This window comes from Mauremys reevesii, linkage group 7 (assembly GCF_016161935.1).
Source record: "Mauremys reevesii isolate NIE-2019 linkage group 7, ASM1616193v1, whole genome shotgun sequence".
In the NCBI taxonomy this organism is placed as follows: Eukaryota; Metazoa; Chordata; order Testudines; family Geoemydidae; genus Mauremys; species Mauremys reevesii.
This window is the reverse complement of record NC_052629.1, coordinates 48,955,040-48,977,661: the sequence shown is the minus strand read 5'-3', so window position 1 is coordinate 48,977,661 and position 22,622 is coordinate 48,955,040. Positions and strand designations below refer to the sequence as shown.

At 42.4% G+C, this 22,622-nt stretch overlaps 1 protein-coding gene across 1 annotated transcript in view; it reads left to right on the top strand.

The window, feature by feature from the left end:
- Window positions 1-1,542: 1,542 nt before the first annotated feature.
- PHYHIPL (phytanoyl-CoA 2-hydroxylase interacting protein like) overlaps window positions 1,543-22,622 on the top strand; it is a 95,454-nt gene continuing 74,374 nt past the window's right edge. The window contains exons 1-2 of the mRNA XM_039547416.1: window positions 1,543-1,670; window positions 2,170-2,241. The gene's annotated coding sequence lies outside the window, so the exon portion shown is untranslated. The remainder of the gene's footprint in view (window positions 1,671-2,169; window positions 2,242-22,622) is intronic.

Below are 22,622 nucleotides of genomic sequence, written 5' to 3'. Positions count from 1 at the left end.
TGGTTATGTTGCTAACTTGCTCAATATGCATGAGCAAATAATAGTTAACTTGTGCAAATAACTGCATGTGCAAAAATGACTCGCTACTGCAGTGCACTTAACCTGCTTACTTCCACGGCTGCAGTGGTTAATTACATCTTTCAGTTTGTAGTGGACTTTGGTCATTTGCAGGTGAGGCACTTGTGAATTGTGTGAATGTGGGGTAGGCTCTGAAGGCATTTAGATGCTTTAATTATTTTTTTTGCCCATCATTCCTATATTCTGTGCAGTACTGTTCATTAAAAAGCAGGACTGGTTCCCCTGGGATATTTTTACTTTAATTATGTTGACTTAAAAAAATCCAACCACTTAAATTCAATAGAATAATTTACCATGTGTCTTTTTCAGTTCCCTCTTTTCCCCTCCCTTTTTCTTTTCTTCTATATATTTTCCTATTATATTTTCTAAAACCTATTTAGAATTTGCTATTTACTTTCTTTGCTCTGTTTGTCTCATCTGCTTTCTATTCTATTTTTCTCCTGTGACTATCTCCCTTTTCTCCTTAGTTTTTCATTTCTATGGCACTTTCCAACACTTTTATGTATGTGATTTTACGTTACTCTTTTAATTTGCATTCCCCCACACATTTATTTTAACTCCATTGCCTGAATTTTTTTTCTCCCCCTCCTCTTCCCCTTTTCTCTGGTCCCTTCCTTTTTCTCCCAGCTTATCCCTCCCCACAATGCCAGGGCAAGGACATGATCCATTGAGATGCTAAGCACCCTCCACTCCCATTGACTTAAATGGCAATGGAGTGTGCTCAGTCCCGTAGTAGAATCAAGAACCAAGTTAGAAAATGTGCCCCAAACACACAAAATCCAATTGTACCTCCTTTTCTGAGCCTAAAGGACTTCCATGGTCCTACAGAAGCTAAACAATAAAGTCAAGGAGAATTGCTGGCTCATTGAAATTGGTGTGCCTCTTTAACACTGAATGGCCATGGATTTCCTTCAGAATTATAGTAAAGCCCTGGACAAGTCAATGTTTACATTCCAGCAGCACAGTGTGTGCAGTGACACAGGGAGTCAGCTGGGCATGTGCCAAAGGGTCATAACAAAGGCCAACAAATAATTTCTATGTCATGAGAAAATCATGACAGCTGGAAAGTGTGCAGTTTGGGTACAGTGTGTGCAGTCTGGGTAACAGAGAGACCACCTCCTCCATCCACAGCCTACCACGATTGGTGGTAGGGAGACTGTGGTGGTAGGGAGACTGCAGAGGGGAAGGACATCAGAAGCACTGGGTTCTATGAAGAGTCAGGGGTGCACATTATCTTAATAATACAAATCCCAGACACAGATCTGCCTAGTTTTTTGCTGGAAACAATGGCTTTTCAGTCTGTTTTCTGCCCCCCACCCCCAAGCAGGTTTGTCAGGCTTTTGGCTAGTTGCCAAGGTGGGTGGAGCTGGTGATGATTTTCCCTGTCAGCCAGTCAGGCTGCATTCCTGGCCTCAGCAACTCCCCTGTTGGATAGTCTCAGAGAAAGCTAAGGGAGGAGCCCAGGACTGGATGAGCTGAGCACAGTCAGCAGGAGAAGGGAAAAAGGGAAGGAGAAATGCCCCCCAATACCAGCGAGCAAAGCAACTGCAGCTGCTAAGCAAAGAGGCCAGCCAGCCCTGCCTGAGTATTAGGTACTGGGGTGAAGCTTCAGGAGAAGGGAAAACTGAAGGGAGGAGAGGAAAGGAAGGCTAGGGAAATGGGAAACTGAGGGACTAGAAGGGGAAGATGGATGAATAGACCAGGGGAACCAAAATAAGGGAGATGGAAGAAGGGGACTGATGGATATTAGGCAAAATCAAATTGATGGGGGAAAATAATGGATGGAGGAGGAGTGGGGAAGAACTGATTGTGGGAAGGGGTGGATTGATGTATTTGTGTAGGGATAATTGAGGGATGTGGAGGGTGCCAACTTCAGAACTTTAAAATTTGCATATGCAATTTTTATGTGTATTTTTTTTAGGCTTTTCCCACTGTCAATGTAGGCAGGTTTTGTCTGGGAAACTCTCAAGTTAATTTATAATAAAATTGCACCCTGTCCCACATCTCCATCCATGCTCAAAGTAATGGAAATAGGTTGGAAACTTTCCTAAAAGCAACATTCAAAGGCAAGTGTTTTCTTTAAATCAACAGGAGAGAGATTTGCTGCATATCAGTTCAAGTTACCCATCTGTTCAGAGATATATGGCTGTTTTTGTGGAATAAGTAAGTTTAACTGATTTTTTTGTTTGTTTATTTAATTGTATGTGTATGTCTGAGGGCAGGAGAGAGACTGAGATGGTGCCCTCTTCTGGATGGAAGGCCAGACCTGCTCTCAAATTTATGTCATAAGCCCAAACACTGCTATGACTCAATAATATTTTCTTATTTGTATAACTGGCACCAAACCCTAGGAGTTAAACTCTAGGGAACTCCAGATGCTCAAGGACAAGTGATTTTTCTAACTGGGCCTTGTATTGTACTGGCTAGTGTTTATATAAAACTGTGTGCACTACTGGTTGGAATGTCAGACCTACTCATGTGACCCTTAACTTGAGAGGTAGATGCTTGTATTTTGGAATTTAAGAATATACATCTTATGCCTCCTTATGATTGTAAAGTTCTTGGTGACCACTGAAGCACTGCAAAATACAGATTAAATATTATACATGAAGTAGTACTGCAGTAATATATTCAGATATATTATTACCTCAAACACATTTTATTTTTATTTTCAGTATGTCTAATTCACATATATACTGCAATAACAAACATCTTAATCTGATATAGGTCAGTGTGTGTGCATATGCCGTTTGTTTTTGTATTTAAATTTATATTCAAATGCTATATATATATGATATTGTGTCCTTATTTTCAAGTATCAGAGAGGTAGCCGTCTTAGTCTGGATCTGTAAAAATCCAGCTTTCGTGGGTGAAACTTATGCTCCAATACATCTGTTAGTCTTTAAGGTGCCACAGGACTCATTGTTGCTTTTTACTTGTCCTTATTTTGTTAGTGTTTGCTATTTGAGAAAGTGATTGGCCTCAAACTTATTTTAAAAAAATCATATATACAAGGTATTTTGTATTTCAAATCTTATTTTACTGCATTTGTTCAGCCATGTTGTTTCCATAATTCATTTTGGTGCTTGGAATTCATGTCTACGGCTTCTGGAACCAATACAATGATATTTTAAGGCCTTGTTCTGGAGTTTCAATATGCACAGAACTTTTAATGAAATGAGATACAAAGGCCCTAAATCAGCATAAAGTCATATAGCTGAGTAATCTGAAAAAGAAAAACATTTGGGGTACATAATTATGTGTATATTTAATATTTCGAATGAAGCCTTAACCATAGTATTTTAGATATTGTGAGTGATAAGTGAGTCAAAATCTTTGTAAATAGGGGAACCATAGCAATGGATTCTGACTTTTTTAACACTACCTAAACAGGTTTATTTGACAGAGTTTGAATGTTTTATGAATAGCTAACTGTAAACATGCTTTTGTTCATACTTAATATTTTCCTATCTTTAATAGAAACCAACTGGCTTACGTCTTTGGGATACAGTAGTCTCATTTTCCAGAGCAATATTTTTTAAGCCTGGGGTTATGACCCAAATGTGGGTTGAGAATCTGTTGTCCTGGCTTCAACAATTTTCTATAGACCCGCCATTTTCTGTTTTCAGTGTGTGGGGGGGGGGGAGGGGGGATGTTTCTCTCCTTTATGTTTGTGACGATAACATTCTAATGTAAGTAGCTGCGTTAATTAGCCTATTAATTAGCCTTAAGTATATCTCACTAGGGAATATGCAAGTCATTAAATTTTCAATAAGAATGTATAAATTACAGTTTTTGATATTTAAAGTGTGAAATTATCACATTCGTATTAATATGAATATAAATACTTACTTTGTCCATAACATAGCATAGGCTTTTTTTAGTTTTGTGGGTTTTCTTTTACTAAAGCAATATTAAGATTTCTGTCATAAGTTCACAAAAGGAGTTGCCGATATAAAGCCATGGAAGAAAGAAACTGAGTAGTTTAGTAGTCACAGAAGTAAAATTTTGGTGGCAGGTGGAGTAAAATTGGGAACCCTTACTCTGGTGGTTAGGCTAACAAGCAGATAAGCAACGTTACTACTTAGTGTTAATGAAAATTCCTCTTCAGTTCACTAAATAGTAGCCTGTATTTATGCAACTGGAGGTTTTGAATTCAACCTCTCGATGCATGTTTGTAGTTTAGCTGGTGCTGACGATTAGCTGTGGATTAATGGTGAATTTTTCAGTGCATTTTTGTCTTAACTTTTCTCTGTGTTAAACATTCAAATGCCATACTTTTGGGGCATAGGGGAATCAAGGTGCAAAATTAGTGGGTCGCACAGTAAGAAAGTTCACTTTTCTTATTTTTCTAAGTCAGGACTTTTTCATATTCACTGATGATTAGACTTAGTGGGATTCAATTTTTTTTTGGTTAATAATTTTGACAGGTAATATTGATTATTTTAAAGATTAAAGATTTTATCCTTTTTAATTTTCACAGCTGTGGAAAAAGATGGGTTTTTAATTTTTCCCTGAGTTATATTGATTTCAATTTTCAAAGTAGAGGGCAATTATGGGGAGGGGGGTGTCAAACAAGTGAGGGGCAGACAATAATTATTTAATGACACTACACTCAGAGATTAAAAATATTAAACCTTTATAACCATTACAAAACAAATTGTCAAAATCACAAGCCAAAATGTACCAAGTAAATATCCTTAAATTAAACACTAATATGTTCTCAAACATTGCCTATCTGTAAATGTTGATTGTCATCGATGCAAATATTTTTTCATTGTTTTTTATATGTGTGGCGAAATTGATATTTACCAACATTTACCGATAAAATCTAAGGCTTCCAAACCGCACTGATCATAAATATCTACTATTGCATCATCTTAATATTTGCAGTGTGGCCATTTTCCATAAAACAAAATGGACCCAAGGATTAATCCAGCTCTATCCTGTATGTTTTGCACTCAAGCCCTGTGAATATTGCAATTTGCTGCTGTCTGTGCATCTTGTCAAAGATTTTTTATTCCCTGACCAAGATCCCTTTAAAGTGTTAATAGTGCTTGGCCCTCCAAAAACTATGATGTTGTAGTTGTTCGTGCTGTCATAGATTCTCATAATAACATTGAACTTATGAGAGCGTACTTGCCACTTGGTGACCATCCGTAGCCTGGGTATAGAGTTGGGTGAGCTTCAGGTAGAAACGTGAGAGGTAGCATCATCAGAAGAAAACTCTTTGTGGGAAGGAATGACAGTGTGTGGGAGTAGAAAGGCTAATAGGGCTTAATCTGTGCCAGGGCTGAACCCCAGCACCTCTAGGCTTGGCAGTTCATAGCCCTGGCACTTCTGAGCTTGCTGAATCAGTTATGAATGTTAAAAAAACAGTTGCTTGAGCTCCTAATTGATTGAGCCCCAGCACCTCTTTCATTACAAATTAAGCACTGGAGGATAGTCACAGAAACAGGGAAGAGTGTCTGAAGTAGATGGCAGAGGAACTATCTTAGACAGATAGACAAAGTTCTCAAAGAGATATTGATCAGAACAGACAGTTCTTGGTCCAAAACATGTTACCTAAGGACCCCCTCTAGGTGAGCTCATTGCAAGAAGTAGTTTTAGAAACACATTCTAATTGTATTCTTTGTAATTTTCTATCTAGAAAATTGTGTTGGATAACTTTGTAAGTTGTGAAAAGTACCAGATCTGTGTGGAATTGATAACTTCTGAAGACTGCCCACTCATATAAGCAGTTACTGTGAATATTTATGTGGTTCTTACTTTTAATGTCTAGTGTTCTTTAAAAAGAAAATGTACTAAGCAACTTTAGAGCTCAATTTAAAAAAAAATTACATACAAACTAAATATAATATTAACAAAACATTGTCAAATGAATTTGACAGCACAGACACGTTTTCTCTGAGGGCTTAAATCATCTGAGAAAAACCACCATAGCGAGCATTACACCATTTTGCTATGAATATTTTGTGCATGAATTATCTTTTGCTGTGTGCTAGATTTTGAGAGGAAAAAAACTTTAAAAACTCATATGAATGCCTTTTGCCATTTGAGTGGGATTCACATAAAATCCTGCCATTGGCACAATGAAATACTGAGCGTGGTTCTCCAAAAGGCTAGCCATATTTAGAAAATGGACTGAGATTTATTGAGTGAAATGTTAGCAGGTACCATATTGCTGTATTCCCACATTAACACTAATATTGGCAAAATCTGCCATACCAGCTGCCCACAGATATACTCTAGTGGCACCTTTGTTGTTCCTTACATCTGCAATTATCATTCTAATTCACTTAACCCTCAAGTACTAATACTTGTATGTCTTTGGTTTATTTAACAGAAATGAGCTGGCTTCTTAATAAGAAAAAGATAAAAGGTATTGTTAAAATAGACTTAAATCAAGTAAGTCAGGATTTTCAGATTTAAAACAAGCATGAAGTGGTCGCTAAAAATATTCTCAAATATGACGAGCACAAACATTGGGGTAGTTTAATCTTAATTAAAATATCCAGTCATGGTAAATTGAGTCTCTCCCATTGCTTATATTTTTCCTAAAAATTGTTCTTCCACTAACTAGTTTGTAGGATTGAGGTAATTTATACCTTTTTTATTTTTAAAGGCTTTTTATGGTTCCCATCACTCTAGTCTCTGAACACTTCACAGTATTAATGGAGTTATGCTTGCTACACCAACACTGTGAGATAGAGAATTACTACTAAAATTATGGGAAACTGCTGCAGAATTCAATTAAGGGCTTGATCCTGCACCATTGAAGTCGATGGGAGTTTTGCCTTTGACTATAGTAGGAGCAGATCAGGCCTTAAGTGACTTGCTTAAGACACAGGAATGTCTGTGGCCGAGCTGGGAAAGAATTCAAAACTCTTGGAAATTCCTGGTTTCTTTTTAGCATTTTCCCCTCTTCATTTGTAGTGGATTCTTTGCTTTGCTGCACATGTACAACTGCATTGAGGAGTGGGGGCAATGTCTTTCTTTAGTTACATCCATGCAATCCCACAACTGCCCATATACTCTTTGCAGAAACCCAGTCTTGAGGGTATACTTTGGACCACTCTGGAAATTTAAGCTGGTGCAGAATGCAGCAGCCTCCCAGTGAAATTGTGCTTCTCAATGACAGCACATGTCACCTGTGCTCCAAGATCTGCTTCAGTTTGTGGATTGAATTTAACGTGTTGGATGTGATCTATAAAGATCAAAATGGCTTAAGACCAACTTGAGAGACCACCTCTCTCTTCAGGCCATACTACCACACTGCAGTCAGCAGTCACTGGAGTTGCATTCCCCTGGATGAGAAAGTGATAGTGTTCTCTGTCTGTGGTAGCCCCTCAACTCTGAAACTAGCTTCCTCCCTGGTCCAAAATGGCCTAAGTCTATTGACCATCTGTGACACAGATGCTCATTGATGGTTCACTACTCTGTCAGCAACTCTTGTCAGGGCTGGCCTGCTCACTACATCTAACATACTGTTGTCACAATATATTCCCAAAAGGTGTCATGTAATATGTCACTGGAAAACTAATAACTCACTGATCATAATATTCTTGCATGACATATGTACAGTCAGCCCACAAAGGATTATACAGAGATGCTGGAATTATGACTAAAATGTGTTTAAACCAGGCATGTCAGTTTTTTTCTAGACTGAGGAATGTGTTTCCGCCTGCTTGAAGGTGTGACCAAAGAAAATCACAAATACGTACCAAGCAAACAAAGCCATCAGGTCAGCAAGTAGGGAGAAAGTGATCACTTAAGAATCTCAGAGGGGAATGAAGACTGTAGCCCCAGGAATCCTTCCTGCATCTTGAAGTAGGGTCAATTAACTTTCAGAGAGACTTTTCAGAGGTTCACTGGACTATAAAGAGAGGGGCAGAGAGCTGCTGAGTTCTCCGTCACCTGAGGACACAAGGAAACCCAGCGCCTTAAACTCTGTGGGGATCCTGACTAAAGGTCTACTCAGCCATTGCTGTAAAAGGAAGATTGGTGAGGAAACTACCTTGAACAAAGACAGTAGCTTGTTAAATTTGGTCTCAGCCGTTAGAAAACCATTTTTACTTTTGTTTGTAACCCTTTCAGTCTTTATCGCTTATTTTGATTAAATAAACTTGTTTTACTTTTCACCTAAACCAGCCAAGTACTTTAACTGAATAGAAGTGATTGTTTAAGTCCAGTCAAGGTAACAACCTGCTGTTTCTGTCTCTTTAAAGGAGCAGGGAGCTTAACTTCTGTGACTGTTCCAGGAAAGACCTGGACACTGGAGGGAAGGTGGGAGACAGTTTTAGGGAAATCTGGGACTAGGGAGGTGTTGGGGTTACTCTGCAAACAGTAACGGGGCAGTGGAAGCCAGGGTATGACCTGCATGCTTGTGTATTGGCTGTTGCTGTCTGGGCTGTGAGCACAGCAATGTAGCATGTAAGTCACCCAGAGTTGCAGGGCAGGTGGTGACACAACCCCTTACTGGTCTGGGTTGAACCCCCCCAAAATCAGACCTTCAGGGCATGCTGCAAAGGGCATTTATTTATGGGGGCTAGTGAGGAAGTGGCATCTGAGGAATATCAAAAATGGGGGAGAAAAGAGGGGAGTTAAATTTTGTTTTTAAATTTATGGCAGGGATGCCTTAGAGCCTTGGTTTGAATGGAATTAAAGAATGGAATTGCATTAGTATGAAGAAGGGTGGAATTGGCATGAAAAAGGAGTAGGCCATGTATAACCATTTTGGCATTTTTGTATATGTACTCAAAGTTGAACAACATAATTCATTTGCTAAGAATTTGTAAGTTCTATACCTTCTTTAATAGAAGTAATAGATACACTTGTAACTTGGGACATACTCAGAACAATTATCTGGCTCTTTTGGTGTAATAAGATTTCATGGATAAGTTTGAATATAATAGGACCAAAGTCTAGAAGCAGGCATCCAAATGTGCATTTCTGGAAGTTAGGGTTCTTCTAGCAGTCATAGTGTCTGGTGATTTTTATCTTTTCTTTCATTTTATTCTGGTCTTTTCGTATAAAACATTCATGCAATGTGTTGTCAAATTTCTTGTGTTTACATTTTCATTGTATACTATGTTTAAATCAGTATAGCGTTAATGTTTTAACAAGTATAAATTAATTATTCTAATCAACTTTCAAATATAGTGTCTTCAAAGTACAGGCCTCACTGTAGGGCTTCTTGTTTTTCAGATGCTTTACTTTGTGCCAACATTGTTTCATGCAATTCTGCAAAATGTAACAATGCAATCATAGAAACGTAGGGCTGTAAGAGACCTCAAGAAGTCTTCAAGTCAGGCCTGCACAACATGCGGCCCACGTGGGCTCACTGTTTGGCCCACGGGCAAGCGGTGGGGTGGGGCTGTCGGGTTCGCCCAGGGCCGGTGCAACCACTAGGGCTGGCAAACTAGGTGGTCACCTAGGGTGCCAAGTGGTTGAGGGCATCCGGGGTTTCTCCTCCCTCCACTCCCTTCCCCTCACACAGAGTCCGGTGCAGCTGATTGGGTGCCTGGGCCTGATTTAGCTGCTCCCATTGGCCTCCAGCAGGCGGAGTCCATCCCCCGCTCCCTCTCTCCCTCCCTCTGCCTCAGCGTGGTGTCGCAGCACTCTGCAGGGGAGGGGCTGTGTGCTCGGCAGCTTGTTTGGTTTAGCTCCACGTGGAGCAGCATGGTGGTAAGGGGAGTCCCGGGGGGCAGTCAGGAAGTAGGAGGAGGGTTGGATGGGTCAGGAGTTCTGGGGGGGGGGCTGTCGGGGGGTGTGTGGAGAGGGATCAGAGCAGTCGGGGCACAGGGAGCAGGGGGAGGGTTGGATGGGTCGGGAGTTCTGGGGGGAGCTGTCAGAGGGCGGGGGGTGGGTTGGATGGGGCGTGGGAGTCCCAGGGGTCTGTCTGAGGGCAGGGATGTGGATAAGGGTTGGGGCAGCCAGGGGAGAGATAAAGGTAGGGTCCTAAGGGAGCTGTTGGGGGGGGAGGATCTCAGGAGGGGGCCAGTCAGGGGACAAGGAGCAGGGGGGGTTGGGGGCTCTGAGGGGGGTGGGAAGTGGGAGGGAGTGCATGGGGGTGGGGCTCGGGTCGGGCTCTCCCCCCATCCTCTTTTTAGATCGTAGAAATATGGTAACCCTAAAAAAGCAGTGCCCTGGCTTGGCAGGGAGAAGCCGCCTTCCGGAGGCACCAGAGAGCCAGAGCATCGGATTGCAGGGGTGGCGAGCCCCAGCCATGCAGGAGCAGGTGCGGCACAGGGGGGCAGCAGCCCTGCAATGGCGGCTGCACTGCTAGCGGGGAGCAGCCATGCCCCCTGCCCCTCCTGCCCAGGCTGCGGCCTGGTGCGCTTCCCCCCGGGGGCTCCTGCAGGCTGCAGCAGATGCATTCAGTTGGCAGCCCCTGTCCGCCCCCCGGTGTCCCTCTCGGCACGCTTGGGCTTTGCGGCTCCTGGACATGTGAGCCGCCGGGGCACAGGGCCCTGAGACTGCTCTGGGAGGGGCAGCAGCAGTGGTGGCTCATGCTCCTGGGAGCCACAGAGCCTGAGCGTGGCAAGGGGGCAGCCGTGGGGAGCATGGGGGGCCAGCACCCGCATGCATCCGCTGCAGCTTGCCGGAGCCCCCCGGGGGGGGGGGCACCAGGCCGCAGCCTGGGCAGGAGGGGCGGGGGGAATGGCTGCTCCCCGCTAGCGGCGCCGCTGCCTTTGCAGGGCTGCTGCCCCCCTGCACTGTGCCGACTCCTCCATGGCTCTGGTGCCTCCAGAAGGCAGCTCCTCCCTGCTGAGCTGCTGCAGTGGCCCAAGCCCGGCAAAGCCAATGAGTGGACTCGGGGCGGGGGCTGCCAGGATGGGCTGGGGAGGGCTCGTGACGGGGCTGTGCACCCTCCAGGGGAGTTCAGGGGGCGGGGGGGAATCTGGTCTGGAGAGCAGCCCCTGGGAACACCAGGCCCCTGGGCAGGATGGTCCCTGGGGTCTATAAAGGCTTGTTCGGATTTGCACCTCAATGAACTGATGTGCAGGGGGGGATGGGTGTTGTTTTTCGGAGGGTTGGGGAGGGCAGTGTTTCGGCAGCACTGGGTGGGGAGGGGGGTTCAGCCCTCAGCTGTTTTCTTTGGAGTAATATGGCCCTCACCGCTTTATGAGTTGTGCAGGCCTGCTTCAAGGCCTACCCCCAGTACTGAGGCAGGACCAAGTAAACCTAGACCATCCCTGTTCAGCATGTTCTTAAAAACCTTCAGGGGTGGGGATTCCAGAACCTTCATAGGAAAGGTTATTTTATCTTTCCTCACAGGTCAGGTTTTCTAAACCTTTTTATCACTTTTGTTTTTCTCCTTTGGATTCTCTGCAATTTGTCCACATATTTCTAAAGTGTGGCACCCAGAATTGGACAAAATACTCCAGTTGAGTCCTCACAGTGCTGAGTACAGCGGGAGCATTACCTGCCATGTCTTACATACAACACTCCTGTTAATATACCCCAGGATGATGTTGACTCATATTCAGTTTATGATCTACTATAACCCCCAGATCTTTTTCAGCAGTACTACCACCTAGCCAGTTCCCCATTTTGTAGTTGTGCATTTGATTTTTCCTTTCTAAGTGCAAAATACTTCACTTATCTTTATTGAATTTCATCTTGTTATTACAGACCAATTCTCTAATTTGTCAAGGTCCTTTTGAATTTTGATCTTGTCCTCCAATGTGTTTGCAACCTCTCCCAGCTTGGTGTCATCTGCAGATTTTTTAAGCATAATCCAAGTCGTTAATGAAAATATTGAACCCAGGACCAATGCCTGAGGGACCCCACTAGATACACCCTCCCAGTTTGACCACGAAGTCTTGATAACTATTCCTTTTGAGTACAGTCTTTCAACTATTTGTGCACCCACCTTATAGTACTTTTCCTCTAGACCACATTTCCTCAAGTTTGCTTACAAGACTGTCATATGGGCCAAATTCTTCTGAGTTTCAACTGTGTAAATCAACCGAAGTCAACTGACTTACTCCAGATTAACACTCTAGTAAGACAGAGCAGAATTTGGCCCCGTGTATCCATCCTGCCATTTTTTTCAAATATATGTTCTTTTACCTTTTGTTGCAGTATGTATATCTTCCCATAAACCATTTATCAAGTTTTACATTCTGTTAAATGAACAAAAAGATAAAGGAAACAACCTCCGCCAAACAATGGAGTGCGAGAGACTATGATTCACTGGTGTGGAAGGAAAAGCAAGAGTTTAAAAAAGCAGAAAAAAAGCAAAAAGAAGAAAAGCAGTGTCCAGCAAAGCAGCATCTTTGATTCTTAACAAGGTAATAATGTCTACATAGGCATATACTGAGTAGTACCAAACAAAATCAGCCATCCAGTGACTGCCAAATGATATTGCTCTACAGATGGTGCCTTCAATACAAATAGCTCAACACATTCAAATATTCTTATTGGAGGCATGAATCATCTAGCAAACAGAACCGTCATAAATAAGAGCTCCCGTTCACATAAATTCAGTTATTTCCTCAACCAAGCTGCATTTTCAGCCAAAGGAAATATTTGGATAACAATGTCATGCAGCTAGAAGGAAGGATGTGGGGAACCCAACGATATTGCCAATTGTCAGCATAGGTCTTGAAATAATTGAGGTTCAGGATTCAGTGCCTCAATGCAGTTTTTCAGATCTGAAGCATTACCATTCTGTAATCTTTCTAAGGATGTTGGCGCCTTAGGCTTAAGTACCTGAATGTCACAAAGAATAAAAATATCTGGACAGCCAACTTATTGCTCATGAAGGAAAACAATTCAGCAAGTGGAAATAGAACTCTGAAGTGATATTCTCAATAAGCATAGTATGGTTTAAGAGTAATTTTTAATAAGAAAGTCTTTTTTGAGCATAAAGCTAGCTTGCTAATGTTGTTCATGTCTCTTCATTTTATCCTGTTCAATGTCACATTTGAGAAGAAATGCTTGAAAGTCTAGAGATTTTCTAAAAGACATCTATTTGTCAGCAACATAAACAAAAAATATTTGTATTAGGAATAAGATTAGAATAGACAGTCACATTCCTATGCGGTGGCTTACTCTTTTGTAAGCCCTGTTTTACACTTTTAAAATAAATCATATTGGATTCACTTGCACTTTTTACACATGGCACCATGGAACCTTGCGATCAGGTTTGCTCTGCATTCTGTGTTCTTACTAGACATGTGAGGGCAGAATAGGAAACTCGCAATAGTATTGCATGAGCCAATAATACTAATGATAATTTGATCAGTCACTATCATAGACTGTGTGATCACATTGGATAATCAGTACAATGGCAAATGTGCCAAATTAGCATTTATATTTCTTAATTGACTGATTCTGCTTTGGTCATCAGTACAGCTCATAGCTAGTTTATTTTTCATCTGTGAGATAAAAACAAGGAAAAATTTCTAGAGGTTTATCCATTTTTACACTCTTTCATCTTAATTTCTTCTCTTCCTCTTTGGCCATTCTCCAAATCTTCAGAGCTAATCTGAGAGGATAGAGATCATATTTGTAGACTTATGATATGTGGATTTGTAGTAACTTTGAAATGTAGCTGAGTTTGGGAGCTTCTCCTATAATCTCCTTGATCTCTGCCTTGACCTTACAAAAATTAAATGAAATCTTCCAGTGTTTTAAATATTCATTAAAAACTAATACAAACAGAAAAACATAGACAGGTTTGTTACAATTTGAAAGCACATACGTGTAAGTTTTGCAATTGGGCAACCAATAAAATCAGTCATGAAACACCTCTCAGAATACTTCTAATAGTCTTTCAGTCTATAATTCAGGAAGGCACAGGACAGGAGTGAAATTTCCCAATTTATTCTTATGTAAGCAGAGTCAGAATGAGCTCTCCCCTGATATCTGGTGGTGAGCTGTGAAAAAAGACTTCAGGGGCTGATCTCGTTTTCCTGGGCACACCCACCCTGCCTAGCATGATGGGACTGCTTGCCCAAATGATCACTTTGGCTGCTGTGGGATCCCCAGTCTCTTTGTTATTGGGGCAGGAGTAATAAAGTGTTGTTATCCTGGTCATGTGGATCAAGGACAGTAGAACCATACTTGGCATATTAAGCAGCACTCGCTAGGCAAAGGACATGGGTTCCAAAGCCTAGTGAATTGAGAGAGTCTGGGGACGGGTACTTATACCTGGTAGTGTGGGCAAGTGGTTCTGATGCAAGAGGACTATCCAGGTGCTGCAGTACTGAGGCTCACCTACTAACAGCTGAAATCACTAAGAGCTGAAATCACTGAGAGCTGTGTTAAGGTTGGGGGAGGCTTAAGACATATTGTGAGCAGCTAGTGGAGAGGCACGGTTGGTGGTGAAGACTGCAGTAGAACCCCCCAGAAAGGCGTGGCAATCAGCCGTTAACCCGAGCAGCAGAGCATGTAAGATGCCCCCATATCTCGCCCCCTTCCACCTGGGCTGGGAGGTAAATTCTGCAGATGAACTTCTGAACTCTGGGGCTGCATTGACCAAGGACAGAAACTGTGGAAGGGGTTACTTTTGGGGTTGCTGGACTCAGGGGTCTCCGCTTGTGTAGGGAAAGCCCCTGGCGGGCCGGGCCAATGTGTTTACCTGCCCCATCCGCAGGTCCGGCCGATCATGGCTCCCACTGGCTGTGGATCACTGCTCCCGGCCAATGGGAGCTGCTGGAAGCGGCCGTGATGGGCCGGAACTGTGGACAGGGCAGGTAAACACACCGGCCCGGCCCTCCAGGGGCTTTCCCTACACAAGCGCCAACCCCTGTTTGAGAAACCCTGTCCTATGTACTGAATCTGGCCCTTGTTGCTGTCAGCTCTGCCTGGCAGAAGGGTTACATTTACCTTTGGGAATCTTCTGTCTTAACCTGCCCATTATTCAGAGAATAATTTGCTTAATGCCTTCTGTTTCTGCAAACATTCTTGCCAGCAAACTTGACTAGAATGTATATGAAGTGCAAATTCAAAATGGAGCCTGAACATAGCTGAAGTTAATTCACAAAAATCAGTTGAATTTTTGTTGCAGTATTTGCTCACCTCTATTAAAGCCTAATCCAAAGTCCATTGAAGTCAGTGGAAACACTCCTCGCAGTCATCTTAAACTGACTTTTGCAAAGAAGGTTAAAAGTCCAGCTTTATGCCTAGTAATAACAGTCATCATGAGGAAGATTCTTTATGGTTCTGATTCATGCTACATGTCTGAAGCTTACAAAATATTAAGATCATTCTTTTTCTTCTGTATCTTCCTCCTGGAAAAACAATTCTCCTCAAATCACTATCTACCACCCCGTTCCTAAATACTGCTTAATCTCTGAGCTGTTCAGCAGCTACACATGTACTGGTTTGTTGCCAGTTTATCTGCACGCCAGCCAGCCATTGCCTATAGTGACAAAAGAGAGTGGAAAGTAAGATAAGGAAAGAAAGGAATAGAGTGGGAAAGTGATAAATATGGAAAAGAAGGGAGAAAGGGTCTCTCATCATTTTTCCTTTGTTCCTCTAATCCCTTCTCTGATAGTCTCTTCATTCCATTTTTCCATTTCACTTATTTCATGTTGTCCTCTCCCTCCTCTCCTCTCCTCCACTAAGATGTTTAACTTATTTTGAAGTCACCCACTCTGCCCTCATTTTTCCTTTGAGCCTGAACAAGGGTGAATGAGCCGTCCTGGGTGCAATGCTGCTTCTTGGTAGCAAACAGTCAGAAGCTTGCAGTATGAGATGCTGATTCAGCACATGTGAAGACCTATGGACTTAGTGCTCTGGCATGACTTTATCAACCAGCATGCTAAGGAACTGTCAGCGTGTGCCATTAGAGTTGAGCAGGAGGGACATTTCTCATTAATCCTCTTCCCACCGGAATCCAATCCTAAAACAACCCTTTTCAATTTCCAGCATACAGACTTTTTATTTTTTTTTAATTTAGGATGTACATTATAATTTCCTATGAATCAGATTTGGTTAACTAAAAACCAGACTGTGGATTATCTGTGTCTGTACTAAAGGAATCTGTGGCAAGATACAATCCTTATTTAATTGCCTCTTTATATATAGGTAAGGAGATGGGTCATTTTTATTTTATTTATGGATTTATTAGCTTTGGATGCACAGCAGAAAGGACGTTGGGGAAGGTACTATCCAAGCTATATTGAGGCACCAATCCCTCGTTGTTTTGCAGTTCAGACTTTGCACTTTACACATTCCTTTTCCTTGTTATATAATATAGATTACATAATGGAGAACTGTAATTTATGTAATCATTAACCATGTTATACTGTAGCTACAATTGGTGAATCGTTATCAAACGCCTGGGGCTAGAAGGGGGGCATGTACGTGCTGGAAACTGATTATGTTTGCTTCTGATTCATGAGTAACATTTTGAGGAGAAACGGTAGATTTTTGTCAAATGTCTTCAAACATCTCTGAAAATAGAATCAAATGAGACAGGCAATTCCTTAAATAGTCAGTATATTACATCTAAACTACATAACCATTTGCAGTCTATTTTTTGTTATTGCCTCATTTGGGGCCTGTTTCTGCGCTCTTATGGTAAGAAAAGATCACTTGCATGAGTGCTACATTGAAATCAATGGATGTATGTGCTGCTCATTGAGTGAGGATTGTAGGGTTTGGCCATTGTGACATTAACACTTGTGTTTCATTGTAGCCTACATTGTGACTTGCCTCTGTGAGAGGCATTACAATCCATGTACAATTGAGGAACTAAGTTATCTGACTAGTGCAGCATTTTCCCTGAAAGTGAAAACAGTTGCACATGCTCCCTGATGTTCCTCCCTGTTTCCCCAGGCAAAGCAATGGTGAGTGAGAGAGAACAAAGAAACCCAAGGGGAGAGCAAAGTCCATTTTTTTTGAAGGTATCAAGAGAGGCAGAGGTCAGAGGGAGCTCTCTGCAGCCTCCCTCTTTCAGCTGTTGTTCTCTGCTGTGGGAGGGGAGAAAAGAGGCAGCAAGCCTCTGAAAGGTTCCTGAGTACAAAGTGTCTTCTGTGTCTTGAACCTGATCCATGGTTCTTGCTAGCCTATTGAAAAAGAAGAGCTCACTGCTCTATGAACACTGTTTTAACTGCTGTGTCTAGTAGAAGACAACTACCTGCTATGGTTCAAGGGTCAAGCCTTGACCCAAATGTGGCTCTTCCTGCATGTGCACAGGAAAGGGGGACAGGATAGAGAGCCTCTGAATTTGTACGGGACTCAGAGTGTTAGTGCTCCTTGTGTATAAGGAGGGATTGGCTAGAACCTCTTGTAACACACTAAGCCCCAAACAGTGTCCACCTGAGTTGGAATCATAGTCAGTGCCTTGAATCCACATTGCTAGTCACTTGCTGGCATCTGACACTAGCCAGCAGGTGTAGAGAAAGGGAACGGCTGGTTATACCACTTTAAAAAAAATGTAGTAAGCACTATGAGATCACGCTTGCCCCAGCTCCCATGCACTCCTAGGGCATTTTGTCTGTATCTCCACTTAATAAGCAAAACGGGACACATGGCTTCTACTTAGCCATCTCACCTGTGCAGGCCTCTCGCCCCATAGTGCAGCTACTCTGTTTATAGCTGTGATTAGTGCACAGGTTCCCCCTGCCCACCCCAAATGTATTTCTCAGGCCTCCTGGAAGTACAGTGTTTAGTGAAGTTGTGGTGTTACTGAAATACAAGACTGTACCGCAAAGGTCACCGTAGTTGTTGATGGGATCTATCTTATTTTGTTAAAGATATTTCTCTTTGAGAATTGTATTATATTTGTCAAAAAATATGCCTTAGTAAATGTTGTGATAGCTCCCAGCCCTGGAGTGGCAGAAGAGGGTCTGCATAACCTCCCCCAACCCCACTTCCCACTCTGATTCTGTGAAAAAAATGACAGATGGCTGTGGGACACCATCTAATGGTACATTCTCTGCATGTACCCTCTCTCCACTTCCCTTGACCACTGCACAAATAGGGATTATGCTACAGAAATTATTTCTATGCCATAATCATCTTTTGAAAACAGGAATGATGGGCTGCATTGGTTATTACCTGAGCTTATAAAACATGTTTTATCTATCTAGAAGTAATCTTTTCACTTAGAGGCAATGGTGTAATGGAAATTTTTTGACATGGGGCTTTTGTTTGTTTTTTAATTTTGCTAGCTCTTGCTCATTCTCCTTGAGAAACTGGGGTATGAGATTGGGTATAAAATTGAAAGAACTAAATGACTTCATAGTGTATCACCATTTCAAGATGAATAAGCATTCAGGAAAACAGCCTGAGGCAAGAGGAAATTGATGTAATATTTGAAAAGCATGGTTTTATAGTTCATAGGAAAATCTCTCTGCGGGAGCATGCCCAGTGTTGACAGTTTTGCCATAGGGTTCAGATAGATCAAATAGTAGGAGAACTCCGCAGCTGGAAAAAGTGGGAAAAATACAAAGCCACAATTTTATAATGACTGAACGTTGATATGTGGATTTGTCATTGTAGCAAGACTTCCAGGGTCTTTGGACTAGGACATAGTACAAAAGCTTAAGGAGAAGGCTGCTCTGCTCAGAAAGCCTAACTTGTTTCAATGACCAGTGCTGACGTAGCCAATCCTATAAATCCTGAGGGGGGGAAAAATCACAGCATGAAACTCCATGGGAATAGGCCTAATAAGGTACCCTTTCCTGAGGCAAATCTCCTGCTGAAGTCACTAAGAGTGTGACTAGGGAGTGCGGAGTTGGACCTAAAGAGTAAGGAAAAGTCCAAAGATTGTCTGACATGGTGACCTTGGCTTTAATCACAGTCACAACCACAATACAGTTGTTAATTTGTTTTTAATGGGATTTTCCACTGAGTTGCATTCACAGCTCTGTGGAAAACTTGCATAATGCTTCCTTCTAGATGTACTACGTTCCTAATTTTAAGGGGAACTGGGAATCTCGAGCCTTGTTGTAACTTAACCCCACCATCAGCTCTCATCTTTTCCTTGGTCTTGTTAGCATCTCCCAAAGTGTTTGCCTGCTGCTTTTGCCCATAACTCGTTTACAGAGATGACAGTTGAGGGGTAAAGGATTAGGCTCCAGAACCATTCTAGCCTCCTGTACCCCTGTTGTTTGAGGATGCAGGGTGCCTTTTTTGTCTTGAGGATGCACTGAGAAAAATGTCTCCCCCACAACAGCATATTTCTGAATAATAAGGTTAACTGAAAACAGAGAATGGAGTAAAAACAAAGAAATTGTTGGAGTAACATACCTAGATTTACACTTCACTTAAACGAAACTAGGCAAGGCAGTTTTAGTTGATAGAAAAGAAATGCAAATGCTTGCACATTCCAAAAATGAATCTGTGACTCTGGCCTCAGTGTTGGACTTCTAGCAGTCCCTAAAGAGAGGCTCTCCTCTGTCACAAAGTTCAGAGCTCTCTCTTTTTCTCCTGTCTCTCCCTTACTGTGGGTCTCTTTCCTTTCCAGACAGCAGTCACTCATCATCTAGGGCAGCCATGCCCATTCTCCAAACAGGTTTTCCCCTATTACCTACCATACCATCAAGATTTTTCATTTTCTTCTTTGTCTAGCCAATACCTAAAAGATGATCCCTTGAGTATATAGTGGCTTTTAATACCTGCCTTTCAAATGCATATTGACCCCCTTCAGTGACTGCATTCAGAGGCTTGCCCATCAAGTAAAATAGTTTCTAGTGAGCCATACCTTGTGTTCATTTGAGGAAGGTAGTTTTCATCTGTGGAGCTTCTCTAAAGGTGAAACTCTTCTCTGGGCATGTCTACACTACAAACTTTTGCTAACACAATTAATATATCACTTGTGCATGTGCATACTTTGCTCCTTGCATGGTGCATGCACCATGTGTATCACATGGTGTAGCACCATGTGTTCTTGTTGCACAGTGCATGCACCATGGGTAGGTATCCCAGTTTGCAACTTATCACTGTCCAGCACGCTGTCTTTTGGGAAGTTTTGGCAATGCATGGTGGGGAAGAATTGAATCATGCGGGGGTGACTGGGACTCTGGGATCAAGTTCCCATTATGCAACATATTCACCCCATAATGCCATATCTATCCCATAAATTTTTGCACCTATTTTGAAAATCCTAAGGACTCATGTAGTCTGCCACCTCTGACAGAAACATGGAAGTTGCACAGTTCTACATTATAGTCAAAAGCACTGCGGGCAAGAATGCAATGATCCTCTGGAATCTGTAGAGTTGTAAGAAGAGCCGCAGGAAACATGACAGTTTCCTGGAGTCAGATTTCTGGGGACATAGTGAGAAGCAATTCAAGATTGTTGGTGGCATTCTCTGAGCAGCTGCAAATGGTGGAGTGCCATTTGTGGGCCTGAAAAATGAACGCTAACTGGTGAGATTGCATTGTAATGCAGGCTTGGAATGATGAGCAGTGGCTGCAGAACTGTTGTCTGCGCTAGGCCACATTCATGGATGTGTGTGCAGAGCTTGCCCCAGCCTTCCAGTACAGACACACCAGAATAAGAGTTGCACTGACAGTGGAGAAGCAAGCAGTGGACTTGCAGTGCCAGATTGCTACTGATCAGTGGGAAATAATTTTGGAGTTGGAAAATCCAACTGTGGGGGTCATTGTCATGCAAGCATGCAGGACCATTAATCATTTCCTGCTATGCAGGACCGTGAGCCTTGGCAGTGTACAAGACATGATGGATTTGCAGCAATGGGGCTCCTGAACTGCAGTGGAACAATAGATGGCACACATGTCCCTATTTTGGCACCAGTCTTCCTTACCACAGTGTACATCAACAGAAAAGGCTATTTTTTAGGTTTCACAAGTGCTGGTGGATCTTTGGGGACACTTCACCAACATCAGTATTGTCTGGACAGGGAAGCTGCATGACACTAGCATCTTTAAGAGCACAGAAGTGTTCAGAAACCTACATGTGACGGGTTTGGTCACAGATACCCTCTTGGGACAGTCACCTGACGTACTGGAATTACCTCTAAGCCTGTTTTCCACTGCCAGCTTGGGACTCCAGAGACCTGCCTTGTTGAGCCAGACATTCTAGTCTGCTGCAACACAGACCCAGGTCTGGTCCATGCCCCCAAAGCTGCAGACTTTAACCAAAACTGCTCAGCAAGTCACCTATCTCCAGCACCCAGACACCCAGCTCCCAAAGGGATCCAAACCCCAAATAAATCTGTTTTACGCTGTATAAAGCTTATACAGGGTAAACTCATGAATTGTCCGCCCTCTATAACACTGATAGAGATGCACAGCTGTTTGCTCCCCAAGTATTAACCACTTGCTCTGAGTTAAATAAGCAAAAGTGATTTTATTTTATTAAGTATAAAAAGTAGGATTTAAGTGATTTCAAGTAATAACAGAAAGAACAAAGTAAGTTACCAAGCAAAATAAAAGAAAACACGCAAGTCTAAGCCTAATACATTAAGAAACTGAATACAGGTAAATCTCACCCTCAGAGATGTTCCAATAAGCTTCTTTCACAGACTAGACACCTTCCTAGTCTGGGCCCAATCCTTTCCCCTGTTACAGTTTTTGTTAGTTCCAGCTCAGGTGGTAACTAGGGGATTTCTCATGACTGGCAACCCCCTTTGTTCTGTTCCACCCCCTTTTATATCTTTGGCACAAGGTGGGCATCCTTTGTGTCTCTCTGGGTTCCTACCCTTCCTTCTAAATGGAAAAGCACCAGGTTTAAGATGTATTCCAGTATCATGTGACATGTTCACATGTCCTGTGAGACTTCATGACTCACTGGCTGGCACACACAGGTATACAGGAAGGCTTACAAATAAACAGAGCCATTTACAATCAATTGTCTTAGTTAATGGGAACCATCAAGATTCCAAGCCACCATTAATGGCCCACACTTTGCATAGTTACAATAGGACTTCAAAGTAATACTTCATATTTCTAGTTTTAGATACAAGAATGATACATACATACAAATAGGATGAACACACTCAGTAGATTATAAACTTTGTAATGATACCTTATAAGAGACCTTTTGCATAAAGCATATCCCAGTTACATTATATTCACTATGTCACACTAGAAGCAGGGATTTTCTTTCCCAACAGGCAGATTACCAGTGGTGGTATTGAAATGCCAATAGTGATCCTGAGGTACCCAGCCAACCCCTTGCTCCCCTTGCTCATGAAGCCATATACCAGCCTATCTCAACAGCACCAAGGAAAGATTCAATTACTGGCTCAGCAGATGCAGAATGACAGTTAAATGAAGGGATCCTGAAGGGATGCTGGCATGTTTACTCACAAGCTTGGATCCCAGTGAGAAAAATATCCAAATGGTTATAGCTGCCTGCTGTGTACTGCAGAACATCTGTGAAGCAAATGGGAAAAGTTGCCACCAGGGTGGAGGTAGAGTAGCTGTCTGCTGAGTTTGAACAGCCAGATACAAGGGTTATCAGAAGAGCTTAATGTGGAGCTATGCAGCTCAAAGAGACTTTGAAAGAGGACTTTAACAGTGAGCCCCAGCAATGCATTGTGGTGTACTCTGCTTTATTGAGCTCTGCAGTTTGAAGGCCTGTTAGGAACCGAGTGATGCTTGGCGTACATC